The sequence below is a fragment of the Bombus fervidus genome, chromosome 11 (assembly GCF_041682495.2).
Source record: "Bombus fervidus isolate BK054 chromosome 11, iyBomFerv1, whole genome shotgun sequence".
Classification (NCBI taxonomy): domain Eukaryota; kingdom Metazoa; phylum Arthropoda; class Insecta; order Hymenoptera; family Apidae; genus Bombus; species Bombus fervidus.
This window is the reverse complement of record NC_091527.1, coordinates 10114184-10134123: the sequence shown is the minus strand read 5'-3', so window position 1 is coordinate 10134123 and position 19940 is coordinate 10114184. Positions and strand designations below refer to the sequence as shown.

At 39.0% G+C, this 19940-nt stretch overlaps 1 protein-coding gene and 1 long non-coding RNA gene across 6 annotated transcripts in view; both read right to left on the bottom strand.

The window, feature by feature from the left end:
• Nucleotides 1-19940, bottom strand: part of LOC139992028 (uncharacterized) — a 513816-nt gene that overhangs the window by 304889 nt on the left and 188987 nt on the right. The gene's annotated exons all lie outside the window — the stretch shown is intronic.
• LOC139992226 (uncharacterized) lies at nucleotides 12197-15984 on the bottom strand. Its single transcript, XR_011801050.1, has 2 exons — nucleotides 14944-15984; nucleotides 12197-14728 (listed from the first exon to the last, which is right to left on the bottom strand). It is a non-coding gene; the product is annotated as an uncharacterized lncRNA (long non-coding RNA).

The window sequence follows — 19940 nt, the reverse complement described above, 5'->3', positions numbered from 1 at the left end:
CTCTTTCTCTTCTTCTATCGTTGTTAGACGTTGTCTAACCGAATAAATTACAGGCTTCTTTGGGTTCGTTTCACTCGATATTCGCGTTCGATGAAGGCTGACGAGTTTGACGTTTTAACGCGACGCTAATTGCGCGGAGCTAACACAGTTTTTGATTTGAGACGTGGACACTTATTAGAAACTTTGTGGACCTTGGTGTGTTTTTCATAGAATGTAATTTGAATGTAATTGTTTTAGAATGAGAAAGACTCGTGAAAATGTTGTTTTTTTTTTATTGAAACTGTTGCAAAATATTATAGCACGATAGAATTTATAAATATGTATATCTGATCGATCGATTGTCTCCTGGAAAATTTGGATTCATTGTCATATTTTATCTGAAATTAGCATGTACCTTGATATTATGCTTAGCAACACAGGTATGCGTTACGCCAATGTCTATGGACAATAAGTGTCCTGTGACTTATAGACGATAGTATACACATGTACGTTATGTGATTTCCTATGACATATGGAAGATAGTGAATGTACAACGTACATAGATTCGAGTGTGTAGAGCGAGCTATTTTTTGGGCTGTTTGTTATATAAAGGATGATTTGATTTAGAACGGACAAGGATTACGTGGTTTTGATGAAGTGTTGGAAGAAGCGAGGAACGTAGGTATTGTTTCAGGTTCTTCCAAGATTTATGTTCCGATATTTTAAATTTGAAACCCGAAGAACACGTTTGTCCGCTTGGTTAGTAAAGGCATTTCGACTCGAACTTCGCGCATGCAATGTGTTAAACCTCACGCGTTCGGTATTTTTATCGTAAATTAATGTTTTCTGATAGTAGCATATGTATTTTCATCGTAAATTAATAACTTCTGATAGTGGCATATCTCGAAAGTTTCTGAAAGGAAAAGGAAGAAAGTTGCAAAGAAGAAACTTTCGCCAATTTCTCACTAAGTTTGTAGTGTCTTTTTCGTGATCGGATATTTTCTGCCTGCTGGAACCCTCGACTCGGCCCTCTCAATTTTCTATCGCGTTTATCCCGCAACACCTTCGATAGAATTAAGACCCGGTATCTACGGCATCTACACCATATTTCTCGATACTTTGCCCAATCTCCCCTCGCGAAACTTCGACGAAACCTCCTATAAAATACAACGAGGAAGGACGTCTCTCTGGCACGGCAAAATGTTCGGGATAAAATAAGATTTTAGTCGCAGACTCGCGAAATCCCATTGAACACGTTCGCTAAGCATCTTATTCTTATTTCTCACACCGTTACATGCTAACGAGTAAATTTATCTCAACTTTTGTACAAGCCAAAGGTGTAACTATTAAGACGAACGATATATAAATATTTTCAATATTTTGATACTATGAGAAGTAATATTTGAAAATTATAAAGAGGATGGAAAAATATATCTTTGACCATAGAATAAAATAAAATAGCAATGTTCGTAACATAGGATCAATGAGATTAATTTTAAACTGCATTCTGCGTATCTTGGAATTTTCAAATTTCCCATAAATACACAAAAGTTCTTCGTACGATCTAAAAGCGTCGATACGAATGTCGTTGGAACCTGTGTAAATGGAACCGTACGAGTCTGCCAGGAGTGACAGGAAGATAATATTTCATGTTTCAAAAAGACATCGGCTGATCTACTCGAAGAATCATTTTTTTCTTCCGTTCCGCTTTCGCGTAGAGTACCAAGTCGTAGTCGATTCGCGTCAGCGGAAATTCCTCGAAATTAACAAGAGCTGCCAATTTATCTCTCGAGTGTGTACGCGCATTTACGCACACACGTTGGCGCGAAATAGGGGGAAGGTGTACGGCTGTGGAAGCGAGAAGAGGATAACCGAGGGTGAAGCGAGGCAAGGAAACGCTCGAGCATGACTCAATTCTTGGCACGGTGATTCGCAACGACCACGTAACTCTCTACATCCTTGCACCGGTGTCACCCGCACCGCAGACGTTCCACTCCCTTCGATTACTATATTCGATGGTTAAAAGCAAGAAAGGAAAAGAGGAAACGCCGATTGATAGATTCCTGGCAAACATTTTGAAAGAACGCAACTAAGACAGTGTATTGGGATAATTATTTATAGGGTTTGCGAATCGAGATGGATTTTTTTTTTTATTTAAAGCGCGGATAAAGATTTAACTAAAACGAGATTATGTGAAGTTAGAAAATTATGCAGCACGAAGTTGGAAGTTGAATGTGTGCCAACTTTTCCAAAGGGCAGAGAGTAAACTCGAAGACCGATTTTAAAGAAACAGAGGATCCTCTGTAAAATATAAATAAAATTAAAAAAAAAAGACCATTTTAATCGTTCTGAAAACACGTTCTTCTGTCTACGTTAAATCTCACATCTCTAACGCTTTCAAGCTTCTCTAAAAAATTCACCTACTCTTATCGTCATTTCGTATTCACACAGCCCGAATTTGCTCAAACAACCGCCTCCGCTCGATCGAGCCACTTGCACAACGTTGATTCGTTGGGAGCGCATCGAGTAATACAGCAGCTCCTAACATCAATGTAATGGAGATTCACGAGCTCGTGAAGTTCTCTCAACTCGTTGAGTTTCTAACGAAAGACTCGACCACGGGCTGCGTTTGTTTTTTCACCGCGGAGGAAAGCAAACTTACGCCGGCCAGTTTCGCGGCGACTTCGAAAGCGAATCGATCAACGTACACCGGAACGTGGTTTCCTCTGTCGGCAACCGTCTGATCCAACAGAAACGCCATCCACGACGGATAAATTGATTTAGCGCCGTTGTCTGAAATACCTGACAACGCTTTGCTCGCAACTAGACAAGTTAGACTACAAGGAATTGTACTCTCGGCTCGTTTGGAAGACACAGCCTTGCCAAATTTATACCAGAGAAGGATCCTTTGATTTCAACGACGTGGTTCGCGCTAAAACGACAAGATTTTCATCCTGTTCGGAGGCCCCGCGCCGTGTCCTTTGTTAAAATCGGACAAAGGTACTCGCGCGAATCGTAAAACGCGACTTTATCGCGCTATTGAAAAGACTGGCGCGACCAATTCGCAGAAATGATGGAAGAACCAGCTTCGTGTAAGCGTTAATGACAGCTAAATTGGATCGCAACGCCGCTGCTGAAGCATTGCTAATGAAATTAGTTGCATTGCACATTCGATATTTTTAGGGCAATTTAATTCTCGATGGAAATTTTGCAAGGAATTTTGCTCAAAGAAGTTTAAGGTGTTATAACGCGAATCCAACTGGTTAGTATATTACGTAATTTCATTGGCACACTCTGATGCAGTATTTTAATTGCTCCGACATTCGAACACTTTCTTTTAATCGTAAAATGTCTTCACAAACAGATATGTATCGTTGAAGAAGGTTTTTACATTACGTTTAATTGCATTTTTCTATAACGTTATCTATGTCGAGAACGAGAATACGAATATTCGCAGCTGAAGATCAATTCATCTTCGAACCACGAGTTCGCCTATGATAATTACCCGAAACAAGATATTTAACCTAAATCGGCACCGAAAACAATGCTTCCTTTTGTCTTCCGATCGAATTCCAACGAGGCGTTATAAAAGACCAACTAACAGTAAGCGAAAGAAAGGAAACACGGCGAAAATTTTGATAGTGAAATATGGAGGAACAAGCCAGCCGTGCCACGAAATTCCTTTCGAATGGATCAAATTCGAGCACGAAGGTTTTATTAATAGGCGCAAGATGAAGCCACTCGATCGCTGGCGAAATGGCTCCGGCTAGCGTTTTACCGCGAACCAATCGCAATTTGTCACCAGCCACGCTTCGCGATACAAACGACACGCTTCGAGGACGCGGCTCTCTCTTTCTCTCTCTCTCTCTCTCTCTCTCTCTCTCTTTTCATATTTCACCTTTTCGTAATTAAACTGCAATCGATACGCCTTTCACCGTGAACGCGAAATCGAGAAAAACAATGCACCATGCTCGCGCGCTCCACTTCGCACACCCTCCCTTGTATTCCACGTCAAAGGTAATTACATTTTTATTACGTCCTCCGGGAAACAGTTTTGCGGACGTTCTACAGCGGACCGGTCAATTTACGCGCTATTAGCGCGCGTTCAACATCGCACGCTGTCTATTTTCCAGCGTACGAGACTCGTCGAACTTTCGATCCTTCGTTTCCTACCGATTTTTGTGCGTGTGTGTGTGTTCATCATACGCGATAAAAACCGGTTTTTATCACATGCGTGATATTATAAGTATGTCTGGTCTTTGGAATCGATTTTCGATTTGGTGTTCACGCAGTTCCTGACAAAATAGATATATATTTTAATACACGTACGATGGCTCTTTTCTGTATTATCGTTAAATATAGTACTGTGCATTTTGTATTACACGTATCCTCTGTATTTGATACTAGAAATGCAGAAAATATGGGCGATAAAGAAACAATTGTCTTCTAAATTGTTCAGCTTGAATTATTTGTTTCTACAGCGCTAAAGGGTTAAGTCCACGCTGATAATTCTTAATCACAGTTGTACTATTTAAACCTTTTTAGCATCCGTGAATATATCTTCGCGCGACATTTATCGTTGCACCCGCACATTCTTTGTCCCCCTGGTCAACAGCTCTCTCGTTAAGTTCAAGCAAACATTTCCAAAAAGTGCTCACTCGCAACGTGCAAAAACCTTCTGCAGCTTATATAATTCTAAAACGACGATCTGGTTTTAAAGAAAATATTAGAAATGCAAAAAACGTTCACAGTCTATCTCATCGTTGGTAGCTCTTCCGAATATATTCGCCATAAAAATAACTTAGATACGAGATAGAAATTATTAGTATTTTCAAGGAATCAATTTGGCGATTCGTCCGTGCCGCTCAACCGCAATTTCAGCCTTGAAACGCCATCGATACGGCGTAGCTCGTACGGACGCAAGATCGTGAAATATCGATATCTATACTACACGGTGGTGCAGAAATGGCTCGCGGGCAATTTCAATCGCGTGAAACTTGAAGAGACCACAAGCCGTGGAATTCGTTTCGAGGCTGCATGCAATCGATATCCAATTAACGATGATGCTCGCGAGAACAACAATAACAACACCGAGCAACGGCCAACATTCGCAAGAATCACCGGCAAATACTTTCTATCTAGCTGATTAGCCGCTGATTGCGAGCGACTTGAAAACGAGAATTACGCGCTGTTTTGCCTGCTTCGATTCACGGTTCGTGCGAACAATAACGAAACGACAAATCCAACAGAAATATATGTGTATGTATGTATGTATGTATGTAGGTAGGTGCGATTCTCGATATCTCGCTGAACGGAAGAAGAGGATGGGGATGAAAGGTAGAGAGGAAGAGGATGTTTCCCCAACCCTCTCTGCTCGATGACCGATCGAAGCGGACGGTGAACGTAACTTAATAATCTTCGAACAAACACGGCTTCATCATTAATTGTCGCTGGGAATCCGGGTTTAAAACTGTTGGGAAGCTACGCGATATCGGCCGATACTGTGTGCCCTGCAAATACACTCGGCAAATATGGGATATGCGCGATTCGAACGACGATGATGGCGGCACCGTTTCCATACGCTCCATCCCGAAATCATAGATAAAGCTGTCTACGTTCAATTAAACGTAATTTACCTGGCCGCCTGTATCGAGTCCCTGGCAGATTGATTCGTTCGACGGAATGGCAAATAACACGCTAGGGATTAAAATTTATTTTAGCTTTCTCTCTTTTTCTGTCAGTCGTTCTCTCTTAATGGTTGATATAATTCGTGGAAAAATTCTTTCTCGGTATCGGCCCGCTGTTCGTGAAGTCGAGTCTAATTGAGACTTGAGAACAGTGGCGGGACAAAGTATCTACATTGGAAATAGAAATATTTTTCAAAAGAAAATACTATTTTTAAGAATAGAACTCCACCATCAAACTGGTAGGTTCTGGATCTTTTGCTTTTGCCATTACTAAAAACATGTAGGAGTTGTTGGAAAAATTAAAGTTGACTTTTATCGAATTAAGTTATTATTTGAACATTGATTAAATAGATTTGAGTTGTGTGAAAAAGTGTAAATTTGTAAGTACATATAATCAGACCTTAATCGAGCGAGTTAGAATCTTTATGAGTACTTTAATCAGAAGAAGTTTGAGTTAATTTCTCGTTTACAACATTGAACTCTAGCGAAAATCGAACGTACGTAACGAATAGATAAAATAATAGTGTTATTTGTAGCAGATTTTTACATTTGACAGAGGAAATCTATTTTATTTTCAGAATTGTAAAGTTCCATCGCACTATATTTCACTGGCATACAATGGCTGAATACTGTGCAATCGCAGCTGTTTATAAATGCAGAAAACGAAACATACGTATAACCTCTTATGGTTAAAAATCACGTATCCATAAAATGAAACTTTCATATGGAAAATAATTTGGAACTGATGCTTACAGCTGTTTCAAGCTTATTTTACGAGTAATACAGAGCTGTTTTAACGTGTATTTTTTTCAACTTTGTTCTCCTTTCTGTTTTTTTTTTTTTTTTTTTTATTTCAGCTTTTATCCGTTCAGCGAGAGACTGTAAAACATCCTATGAAATTCAGAGAACTTCGCGAACGAGCTTGCGGTCAAATGGTGGAATTGTTCCCGCTGGTTTCCACGATCCTAAGAACTCAAAAGCACACCTGTGCGCACAGTTACGACGGCCGAGTTCCACGCCACGACATGCAAACAGATATGAAATTTTATTGCACACGGCTCTGACGAACAGGCAACCGTTTTACGAGCAACAGGTACCGTAACGCTAGGCTAATTATAAACTTGTTAATTAAAACACATGCTTTGTTTTCTACGTGAATGCAGGTTACGTAGATTTCTGGCGAGATGCATCGTAGTTATTCGATGACGTTTTCTCACAAGGCAAAAATATTTGATCTTAAATTAATCGATATTTCAACCTTGAATTATACGTGTAACCCGTATAACAATATACAATTAACCCATTATCAGGAATAATAAATTATCACGATGAAACAAAAGCAATACCTTCGTGGAACAATGTGTGCAATTTCAACTTATTAGCGATATTAATCGATAATACAAATTCACGCGAGCTCTTCAAAATTCAGCATCATAGAAGCTTTGTACTTTAAGCAAACTATTCGACCTGTATTATTAAAACTCGATAAATGTTCAATAACCATCCTACAACGTAGCTATATAATCGAATGGACTACAAAGGAACGTAATAAACCACAATAAAAGCAAACTTTTCAATACTGTTTTCCTACGTATATATAAGAATATACCAAAGTAAGGATAATTCTGCGGAAACAGATGTTCTAGATAGCGACATTGCTGAAAATCTTTTCCAACATCGACCATAAATTAGCTGTCGAGAATACGAAAATCATTTCCTGATTCGAAGGAAAATCAGGCAAAATTCACGCTTGCCTTGTAGAAACGAGAGTTACAAAATGGTTTGCCATTATTACTCTGTCATTTTGTTACGCCTTGACTGCAGACTACCAACGCATGGCAACGTGATGTGGAGGGAATGCTTTTCGTGAGAATTTTCGAGCGGAAGAACGCGTCGCCGACGTGCTTCGCTCGAAGGCATCGAGTTTAACGACACCCCGGAGGGTGGTTTTCGAGCTGCTACACGAGCCTTACGCTAAAGCTCGACGATGTAAGAGAGACGCGGCCGTTCAACACGTTAAATTCAACCAAGTTTATAATAATACGAATCGTTTGGTGTTTTTAGAGAATGTCGAATATTGAGATTTAACAGCGTTATTAGTTTAAGATCGGTTAGAATTATTATCATATTGATGGTTAATTGATATGTCTGAAGTTTCATCGTTTTTGCTCGATGGCGAACGATATCGATAGACGTTAAAGGAAGACAGAGTAATTTAGAAAACAAATATTATACGATGATTGGATTTTATTCGTATCCACTTCAATATGCGAATACCTAATATGCGAATGTATATAGTTAATTCGCGGTATTGTAGATGATATATAGTCAGCAGATATGAGGTAATACATTTTAATTGATGATCGATATTAATTAGAAGTCAAATTGCGAATTAGTAGAAACGACCAAATTGGTTACTATTGTGGTAATATATTCAGTCTAGAAAATCAGACTATGATCTTGACAAATTATAAAATTATAGAAACACGAGTGCAAGGAAGAATATCTAACACGTTCCACTAGTAACCTTTCTCATAACGATTAACTCAAACTCACATAATTCGTCGTTTGGACGATATCTAATAGATGTCTACCTATTTTTATAAACAAGTCACATAGAAAAATCTTCAAAGAATATATGTAATAGAAAGAAATTACAAACAGAGCGAACAACGATGGATTAACAAAAATCTCGTATCACAAGAGCCGTACTTTTCCCCATCGTTATGATAACGAACATAACGAGAGACCATTAAACTCGCCACGATACAGTGACGAACACGTGTTCGCTCTTTTCGATAATTTTTCATTCTGCATCGTACAAGACGGACGATCGATAAAAAGTCCACGTGTGCATATCTCGTGTATTCAGCACCGCTGGAAATATTCCGGTCGCCTCGGCTGTTCTTCCCTTGCTCGTGTCCCTCGCATCTCTTGAATTTATTTTCGCGGCCTACAGGACGAATAAATAGCTTAGCCGTGCTATTTTTGAGCCACTGTTACGTTGTTTCGCTACGCGCAAGGAAACACGCGATTCTTCTTTTATTCGAGCCTGACCGCGAATGAAATTTCTACTTTTTTAACGCGAGTCCGTCGGAACTCGGTTTCTGCAATTTGTTTCGAACGAAGAAAGGAACTTTATTTCACGAAGAAGTTAGTGTAATTATCACGAACGTATAGCGGTGTACCGTGTCGAGGTTCTACGAGACACAGTGCTAGTAATTATATGCTGAGTCGCCTGTTTTGCTGTTAACAAGTTACTACCGTACGTCTACTATTTATTGGGCCAACGAATTCCTTGATTCTTAATAAATTACACTAATCTCGGTTGCTAAAGACACGACGTTCGATGGATGAATTAAGCGTCGTTTGCTGGCCGAAACGCTCGATTCATTCGATATACGTCCTCGTGCGACGTTCGTTCACATTTTCGACCAACTTTCCTCCGCGGTCTCCTTCGACAAGCGTTCACTCGCAAGATCCGTGGGCGAGTTGACGGAAATGGGCGGTAATTGCGCGGGAACAATAACAACGACGACAACGTAGCCGAGCGCACTTCCACGTTGATGTAACCGCGGCAGAATAAATTCGAAGAAACTTTTGGACCCGGTTCAAAAATAGACGGTGATTTATATCTCGGCCGGCATATTATTACGAGAGGCGAAGGCTCGCACCTCCGGTAGCCGAGCGGAGCCGAGAGTGTCGCGAGACAATTTCACGACGATGCCAATTTCGTCGACACGTCCGACGTAAAATCGCACTTAATAATGTCCCGGCATGACAAAGACGAACTTAAGGACGAGCGTGCCGGCAGTCGCGAAAAATTTACCGGGCAGATTTACGCGCGCACCTCACCGAGCATGATTTACGCGGGCTACGTTCGCCGCGGATCGATTCGTTCCCAGAACCTTGCTCGGCCACTCTGCTGGCGGCGGCCAACGTAAATTAAGCCTGAATGCTACTCGCTGATACCGTGATACAGTTGGATGCTGTTCCATTGTATTCTATTTTAGTCTCTTCCCTTTCTTTCTGGCGTTAGGGAGCAACCAAAGTATCTTACCGATGACAAAAGTATAAAATCATTGTTGATTTGACATTGACACTTACGGTGGAACTCGATTTATCCGAACGAAATTTCATCTAATGTTGTTAATGCCCGATTAATTGAATTTTTGCTGGCTGATTTATACTACGCACATACCTGTGATTATTGCACGAAATAATATAGAAATTCTCACCCTGTATATTGTATATTATAAAATATCGTATCCTGCGAGAGATAGGATACAATAGGAAATAAAAAGTGTGTATTTCAATGACATAGAATAAAGTGTAATACCGTGCGATACTGATTGTTAGATCATAAATATTTATGCCGTATCATGCTTTTGCACGTTTTGTTTGAACCAACGTTTTGTTAGTTGTAGCAGTTATCGATGCGCGTTATTTTGCCGAACGTAAAATATTTCTGAAAAATGTTATGCAAGTTGAACGTATCCCGTGAACTCGCTAGACGATAAATTTTTTAGTAACGTATGCGAGTGTGAGTGTAATTAATACGAAGATAAAATTTGAAAATAAAAAAAATCCGAGCTAACCGGCGCGTATTGCAAAGAAATGTATTCGCGCGCAGATAGCGCGGTCGAATTTCGAAAGCGCCGCAGTCGTATCGTTTGTCACGGCGAAGCTTTTGACAAGCCTATTAATTATAAACAAAAATGTAATAAAACCAACTTGTAACTCGTTCACGATGATAAATTGAACGACGCATCAATTCACCTCAAATGACTGTAGCGTTTGTCATCGTGAACATAAAATGCAAACACGAAAATGCCCGATGCTGCGTGCACGTTTTGCCAGTAAAAAACGAATTGTAATGTTATTCCACTACGGATACACTCGACAACTAATCCGCTTCAATTATGAAAAATGCTCAAACAATTCAGCAGAGAACACGAGACAAATAGTATTTCGTTTACTAAGCTATCGCGATGATGAATTAATTGTTGAATCATATTATAAACTATATTCTCAGTATCGATTAACTTCAATAACTGTTGGTAGCCTATGTTTCCTCAACATTCTAGATTCTCATATTTCAAAATAATCAATCGTCGAGAACAACGAGAAACCTCGTAAAATAAGAGAAGTTCACGAATATCCAACATGACCAAGATTTTAACTCTGATTAACGTAACTCGATCATTATTCAAATATCATTCTATGTACAATAAATATCAGTTTACAGAGAAGAAGAAATATATAAACCTAAAACAGAATATTCACGAATATTTCAGTTGACTAAGAATTTAACGCTGTTATAACTGCTATAGTTCAATTATTATCTTCCAGATATCATTGCATGTATGCACGCATAGCGAATATCAGTTTCTAGAGCACGCGGCATCCAAAGCGTTAACTATCGGCCAAAGAAAACGCATACGGGAACCGTATTATCCGGAAATGCGGGCATGAAAACGCTTTACGCAAGCGGGTACGCGTATGTGTTTGTTGGAATAGGTGTGTTCTCCCCTCCCCCTCCCCCCTTCGATCGGTGAACGGTTTTCCAAGCGGCGTGCATCGACGGGGTATCCGGTGTCGTGGCGGTGGCGTCGAATAAATTTGCATTCGCGGGGATTTCAATTCACTTCGACCGCGGCTAATTCGAATGATAATACGGGTTGGAGCGGATACGCGGGCCGCTGGTTCGCGGCGTGGACGAGCAAAGCTTCGCCGAGAGGAGAGAGGCTTGGCGGCGCGCGTCCAGCGGCGGCGCATGCAAATTTCTGATTACAAATTAAAATTGTCCCTCGAGGGGGCGAGGCTTGTGACGAGGGTTCGAAGAATGAGAAGCGGCCCGGACGATGGTATTTCGTTTTAGAAAATTTAAATTCAAATCCGGTCGACCACGCTCGAGGTTACACACGCGTGTAGGTATATGGCGATGATGGGTGGTCATTGGCGGGCGTGCATAGTGAAAGGCGGCATGCAAATGAGCGAGGTTCTTCTGAAATAGGTGAAAACTAGGCAACGGGGATGCGTCTCGAACGATATACGCGATCTACGCTCTATCGATTAGAAATACACATATATTTGGACATTTGTTTATTTTTGACAAGATGTGATCTGGTTCTAAAACTACGGGTAAACCGAACTGCAATGTTTTAATTCGATACGGACAACATTATAAGACGATGATTGTTTCTATAGGAAAAGTATTTTCTATTTGAAGATTATCTCTATACGAAGATCACTTATGTTGGCATTTTTATTTCAACGTAATTGTATAACTAAAATGGAATATTTTAATATAAAATTGTTGATTCTAAAAGTAATTTGTTATACTCAAAGATATAAATAGTAAAATATACTATTACAGTGTTTTTAATAGGCGTTTGGATTAATAGACACGAGGGAACGTAAGTGCTGCTTCGAATTAATATTTTACCATTAACTTTTTACTCTTTGGAAAAATTCACATACTGCTGAAGCGTATCTCTTGTTTTTTCAGTGACTTTTGTTTCCATTCCTTTCCTTTTTTTTCTTTTTTTTTTTTTTTTGCTTCCCCTATTTTTCTTCTCTTTCCTTTTCAATGTTGTTACGTTCTGTTATTTCTAGTCTATCTGCGAATATATTTTTTCTCGTGGCCGTACGCGTGTTCGTATACGCGTGCAACGGAATTTCGGGCACGCCTGATAACCGAAAATATAATCTAGATTTCATTACCATAAACTCGACCACCCCTTCCCTTCCAGTCACCGCACCAACCCCTATTCGTGCGCTACTCTTTATGACAGAGATTCTATCATTTGCGCGGTAATGCAACCGCGAAGTCCGGATAATACCGTGGTTTTCTCTGTTTCTCTCGCTCCCTTCTTTCCGTTCGTCGACCAACGAAATAAAGGATTTTAATGCTAATAGTCGCCACGGCAATATCGCTAGAACAAATTAGCTCGCGAATAACTCGCATTCGCTGGTTGAAATTTATTCTTTTCCCCTTGTGAATTCGGTTTTTGGCCAGAGGGCGTCGAATGCTTTCATTAAAGCGACCGACACGTTGACGAGAACTAATAGAGGGCGGTAAAAATCGCGTTAACGACGCGTTGATGTGTTACGGGCTGGCTAATGCGATTCTCTCGACTGAGCTGCTCGACGACCTCTGCTAATGTCTCGAAAGTATTCAATACGAACAAGGTTTCGGAGATAACTTGCATTTTTCTGCAATACTTTACGTTTTTTCTTTCTTTTATGCAAGGCGAAGAACGCAAGGGAAAATGAGACTTTTTATTTTAGTTGCTGATTGTTCTGCAAATATATTTAATTACTCTTTATTTGGTTTATTTGTACATTTTTATTTGAATATTTTTACTAAGAATTAAATTGGAATCGAATCGAAATAAAATTATTACAAACATTTTAAATACATGCATTTTTAACATATTAATTTTACGACCTATAAAAGATAAAGAAAGTCGCTTATACATTTCTTTAAAGAATAAACGAATTAAAACGAATAATACATTCGTTCAATAAGAATAGAATTATTAGCAAGAATGTTAACATAATTCGTTACACTTCATGATTTCCTTCGCGGTAATAAGTGTCATTTCTTCGATAAAATTTATTTCATAAAATACTCATGTTTGGTAAATGGATCGAACTAAAAGCGAGATGTCGCAAAGAAAAATCTGCCAATTTATTAACTCTTACATTCGGGACAGTACATTCGTTCCTTCGTAGAATTACGCTTCAGGATTGCGATTCGACTCGGAGCAACGGAATTCTCGTCGAATTTATCGCGTTCAAAGCATTCTAAGCTGAAAAACAGCATACTCGTTGAGACCATTAAACCAAGAACGAGAGGAAGGCTGGGGAAACGGTAAACGTAAACGCGAAGAACGATGTATCTCGTTTCGCGTGTCGTCTCGGAGAGAAAGCTTGGAGATTAAGCAACGACTAGATCTCCTGCCGTGGAAATTCGAGCATTCCAATTTTAGTTTCATGTAGAAGAAACGAGCAACGAGACACGCCGTTTCTACCTTTGTATCGACATGTCAAAGTAAAATTCCAAATACTCTGTTATTAGGACTTCAATAAAAACGAACTCGTTTTTGGCTAAAAAATAAGAACTTTTTCTTTCCTACAGTCTTCAGACTCCTTCGCGTTTCACTACGCCATTATTTATTTTCTATCATTGTCCACCGTTCGAAGAAATGAAAATACATAAGAAATTAAATTTAAAACATATAAAAAAAAATATCTTTATCAAATTCATCCCTGACGGAACACCATAGACGAGCTAGTAGCCGTAAACGAGCATCGCCATTCCACCTGCCTAGCCACGTTTTAGTAAATGGATATTTCCAGCACGACTTATGTCCCGCAACAGAAGAGGTCGTTCGTTTTTAAGGGAGGCAGGGCGGGAAGAAACCGCGTTCGAGAAGCTACAGATAGATCGAACGAAGAGACGAGAGACATAGAGAGAGGATGAAGGCACGAGAGCGTAGAACGAGGCGAGCTTAATGGGGCAGAAACGAATTTAAAAACTTCAGCCGCTCGACGAGAACGTAGAAAAAGAGCATGAGTCGCGCTTCGTTCCGCGTATGGAATAGACGAAACTGCACATGTGCATTTCCTTAATTCAGACATGCCTATTATCCCTTCGAGAGCATGATTGCGTGGAATTTTTATTATATTTTTGAACGTTCATCGAAATAAAGATGGCCATTCTTTTGTTTTTTAAACCAAAGATAAAATTTTCAGTGGGTAAAGAAAGATATTCTTTGGCTTATTTTTCAACAAAATACATATAGAAGAAGACTAAAGTAGTAAGAATTTAGTTTCATTGTTATTCTTTCAGAATGCAGTTGGTATACACATATTTGATTTGATGAAACATGGAACGTCTTGAAGAAGATTGCGCGTTTAATTCGGCTGATTACCGAGGAACTTTTCTACCGTATTCTGTGTATATAGAACAATACACATCTTGTTCTATAATCCTTTACAGTACCAATTCAATTAGTTGAAATTCTTTGTAGAACAATAACGTTCATTGGATCCTACTATTAGGTTGTCCGAAAAGTTTCTTTCGTTTTACAAGGAAATAATAGACGCACAATGTCTTTTGTTTTATATTAGCATATTGAATTATGCACGAACATAATAATAGAAATATAACGAAATGGATCATACCTAATTCAATAGAATAATATAAAACAAAAATTGTTGTTCATCTGTTATCACCTTATGAAACGAAAGAAACTTTTCGGACAACCTAATACATTAAACTTTCAGTTTTTCTTTGTTTAATCAACGATATTAAAAATGTAAAGAAACTAGAATTAAGTGATTTAGCTCCTCTGTTGTTACTTGCGCAAATATAATATGTATCCGATATAAATAATTACATAAATAATTGCGTAAATAATGACGTACAATACCGATACATTCGTAGCGCGATAGTCGCCTGTTACCGACAAAGGATGCAAGAAACTTCTGTACTTCCATTCACTGGCGATCGTTCTGGCAACGAACGAGTAAAGTTTACGCGACTTTGCACGGCTTCCTGAAATTTCACGCAGGTTTTGCACAACGCTGTGCATGGCGCGCGATATGGTTCCGGCTTTAACCATACGTTCATGCGAAATAAACAAGCCAGAGGGAACGTTATCCGCACCACCTTATGGCCCTACCGCGAACGAGCCTCTTTCCGCGTAAATGTTGTAACGCGACAGTGGATCAGCCCCGTGAGCGCTGCTTTTACGCGTGGACCGGGCTGTTTCGAAAATTAATCGCCGCTCACCAGGGACGCGTTTCGCCGCGACTGCTGCAACCCCTTTTGACGAACGACCGTGCAACTTCGACATCGACGTTGTTTATGTGAGCGAGTAACGGGCAGCGAAGGACCATTTTCCGTGGATTAAAATGCTCAAGATTTTACGGAGGAAATTGCTTTCAGGGGGAAAAGGTTTTAAAGATTTCTTTGGCAAGCCAACTTCTTACTTCCTTTGCTCTTGCAATGTTTTTCAAAGAATACTGAGAGGCGATTTTGAGAGTTTTTGGAATCTTTCTTTGGTTCATCTTTTATTTCGTTTATTTTCGGGGGTTTTATATCGTAAATTTTTAACGATTTTTATATGGCAGACTCTTGTAATAGAAAATCAACGTAGGAAGATTTCAGAACACTTTCCGAAAGACAAAATTTTTGCTTACTTTTTCGTTTTAAATATCATTTGAAGCTTCCAAAAGGATTATCTATATCGATGGTAATTTAATTAAGGATCATTTATGTTGACTCAGATGGGTGAACGAAAATGTACCTACAAACGTTCGGTGTTTTCGAGATTCCGCAAGTAACAAAAATTGATGGTATTTTTATATAACGCAGTTACTAATAGTTAAAAGTAATAATGCTACAATATTCGTTACCAATATTAAAAATATTATTAAAAATATTACAGCTATATTAACGTGAAATATTACAAATTGTAATCTTCGCGGATTATAAATTCATAAAATGAGATATAATCCATCTTCGGTATATATACGAGATATTTGAACTTATTTTGAAGTATTACGAATACGGGCAACCGAAAAACGGAACACGGAAGCATTGCAATCACCGTTTCCATACGGATGCAAAATTGCGGTTCGATGCGGGCTGAAGCGTACTTCGATCGTGTAAATACACCTCGGATCGTTTCCTTTTCGAAAGCTCGAATGTTTCATGGAAGTCGGTCGAGTGCGATTCCGTTTTATTTGCTCTTTCGAAATTCCGGTACACGACAACAATGCTTCGCCTCGCGACCAGCTATCTGCGTTCGAGTTTTTAACAGCATTTCGAATACCTGTCCTCGTAGCTACGTATCGTCGTGCTCGTCGCGGGCGCTCCTGACCTTCGATCGGCTTCGAAATTGAAAATTTGGCCACGAGTGCTAACACCAGGAACCGATAAAATTTCATTTTACCTTGTCACTGTGTTATTTAACAGCGCTGTACCGACGTTCTATCGGTGCGAATATTTGACGAGCGTGCGCAAGTTACATCAAATTTGTTAGCTACGAGATATAATTTATTCAAATTTTTGAATACGTGTGCCTAGACGTAAAATTTCACAGCACAGAATATGACGTTCAGGACAGACATTTCTAGATCACTTGCCAACATAAGAAAATATCTACTCGTATTTGGCGAGAAGATCTGTTAGACGATCGATCCGTGGATTATACATGGCGAAAGTAAAGAAATTCGTTAAATATTAATAAAAGACATTGTTTTATGAAAATTAAATTGATATAATAAGAAAGTTTAAATGGAAGAAAATACACAAATAACCTATAGTTTTACTTGTTTTATCATTTAAGCTTCAATTGCCATTTTTAATTATAAATAACTGTATAGTCCAATAAAATCAACTAGGCATTAAGTTAACATCGACAAAAATTCGGAATTATCAACTCGAAGTTACTTCTGGCTTTGTATTTTAAATTTGATCCGTTCTGATGTATATGAATCTTGATCTTTAACACGCGATTTGAAAAATAGATGATAAAGAACATAAGCTATCATCATATATTGAGTACAAATTTAAAGGACTCCTGTAGCCTGGGATTCAAGAAACTTTCGTAAGATACGTACATTTCTGACTGCAACTGCATCAGTTGGAGTTATCGCATAATTATTTAATTTACAAATTTGCTATAATTTACATAATTTACCGTTTAGGAATTTTTCGCAACTTTGGCGAATGGAATATTTTGACAACGAGCCAACGACTCTTGGAGATTTTTTCCCCATCGATATTGAGACGTTTGATGCGTTTTGCCACTCGCCTTGATTTTCCCCGTGAAAACTCGAGAACAACGAGAAAGACGAAAATTCTTTCGTGCCATTAAACATTATCGAACATCGCGTGTTCGGTTGATTAGATCTGCCGCGAGTACGCTGACAGCGGCATACTGTAAAGAAAGGAATCATTAAGGAGAAAAAAGGATTTGCCATCGAGCTTTATTCCCTCGCGGAAAAACAAATGGGACGTGGAAGACGAAAAAAATTGCCGGGGATAGCTGGTTGGTTGCAACCAAGGGAATGGAAACGGAAAGGATGAGAAACGAGGGAAACTGATCGAAAAAATAGCATCCTAGGACAAACGATGGAGAAACGCTGATGTAATATTTAACATGAAGCAATTTTTGTAAAGTACTTGGATAATATCGTATTCCCTCGTTAAGGTATTTAATTTTATGTGATAATAATTCAGAATATAATTTAGTAATTGAAATGGACAGTAATTTTTACAAAATATTCAGCGTACAACGAATCATACAGTCCTCGCTTATTTTTTTCAATATTTCGTTTCGTACAGTGGAATAAAGTTTGCCAAACGTTACATGTGATTCTTATGGGAGTAATAAATAAACATTGAAACATCGCTGTATATTTAATGTCATTTTTAAGTATACGATCGAGATTTATCAAGACTGTAAAGAAGCATCCTATTTCGCGAAACGTAGCCGCTTCAATTTTTAAACTTCCATACGTACTGTAACGAGCTCCCTAAAAGGCACTTCCGAGATTCGACTATCGTTTCACAATTTTCTCAACCCGTTTACTGCGAATACGGATGGCCCAGGCCACTAATGATAGTTATCCCCAAGTGGAACATGAATCTTAAACAACCCTTCGATGGGATAAGCCTGCCAGCTACAGTATTTACATCAACATTCTCAATCCTGTTATTCTATTACTAGAACAATCTTGGCCAATGTTTTAAAGCATTTATATTTACATTAGCAACAATTTTTACACAATATTTGCGTTCACTGGCAAAGACAGGCTTCGAATAATTATTAAATTTCAGAACTAATAAAAAATCTACGAAAAACCTTGGATAGACCAAGACGTATTACTAAAGTCACAGCGATCGGTAACTTTCTCTCTTACGAGGATACTGCGTGGTGTAATTTGCAAATGCGACGACTACTGTCACCCGTAGGTAATAAATGCAAAATAAAATAAAATAAACTCCGTGTATCTTAAACAGAAATTTGTGTAAAAAAAAAATCGAACTCCTGGAAATTGTCTATTTCTATCCAGTTCGAAATTAGTCAAACACCCGTAAGATATATTTGATAAGCTCTCAAAGTCGATTCTCTGAAAAACAAAGAATCCAACGCAAGAAGATTTATGCTAATACTTATTTTGTGACGCTTCGAAATTTAGGACCACGGTGTATAATATATTCACACCCCAACTCTAAACGTTCTTTTCAAACAACCATATACCTTGTGAAGCGTCGAAGCTCTCGAAAGCTACGATTGCCGGCGGAAGTGGATCCACGAGGAAAAAGACGGCTCTATCGTGGCGATAAAGGGCATCGTGGTCGGTACGGAAAGAGCTCGTTGGAAAAGAAAAAAGAGCTGATCGGTGACCAGCTAAAACGAAGCTCTAAGAGAGTACGATGCGGCGGGATGAGCAGGAACGATGTTACGCGGTAAAAAGAAGCCGGAATGCGAATTGGAAGAGAAGGGACTCGGTTGTTTTGGCGAAGGTTATTTTCCGGTTGGACGGCCTCGTCTACTTCGCTGTACTTCGGGGAGAAATCTTCCTCTCTTGTTTAAGGAGACGTTTTTTCTCTGGCTACAAGGCCACCGTTTCGCTACTTGACTTCCCTGGACATTTATTAGACAAACATTCGCCGTTGTCTGTCACCCAACTCCTTTCTTTCTTTATTTTCAAACAACATTATGGGATACATTATTACGCGGCGTTGTTACGACCTGGCGAATTCACCGAGGATCAGCAGCATCTCGCGTTACCAATGTTTGTTTGCTTCACGTTCGTTGTTTGATATCTAGATGTATTTGAAGGAAAGCAGAGACCGTGTTTAAATAAGAATATCGTTGGTGGACTGTTCGCATAATTACTTTACTAGTTGTTTTGGTCATTGACATAATATTAAAAAATTGATAAATAAGAGAAGATTCGAGGATGAGTTAATTGGCGGTTGGGAATTGCTTAAGCATCGCGCGATATTATTTTAAAAGTGAAATTTTTGCACAGTGTATATATGTTGCCGTAAACAGTTCGTCATTGTACGGAAGCTAAAGAGAAAAGTTAAAAAATTACACCGAAGGTTTTTGTACTCTTTTATCGAGGAAATTATAAAAACCTCGCGTCAAATTTTCATTTCCTTCGTCCAATATTACATTCGCGAGATAGTACTTAATGAAGATCAAATATACAGCTATGAGAGAACGTATTGATTTTCAC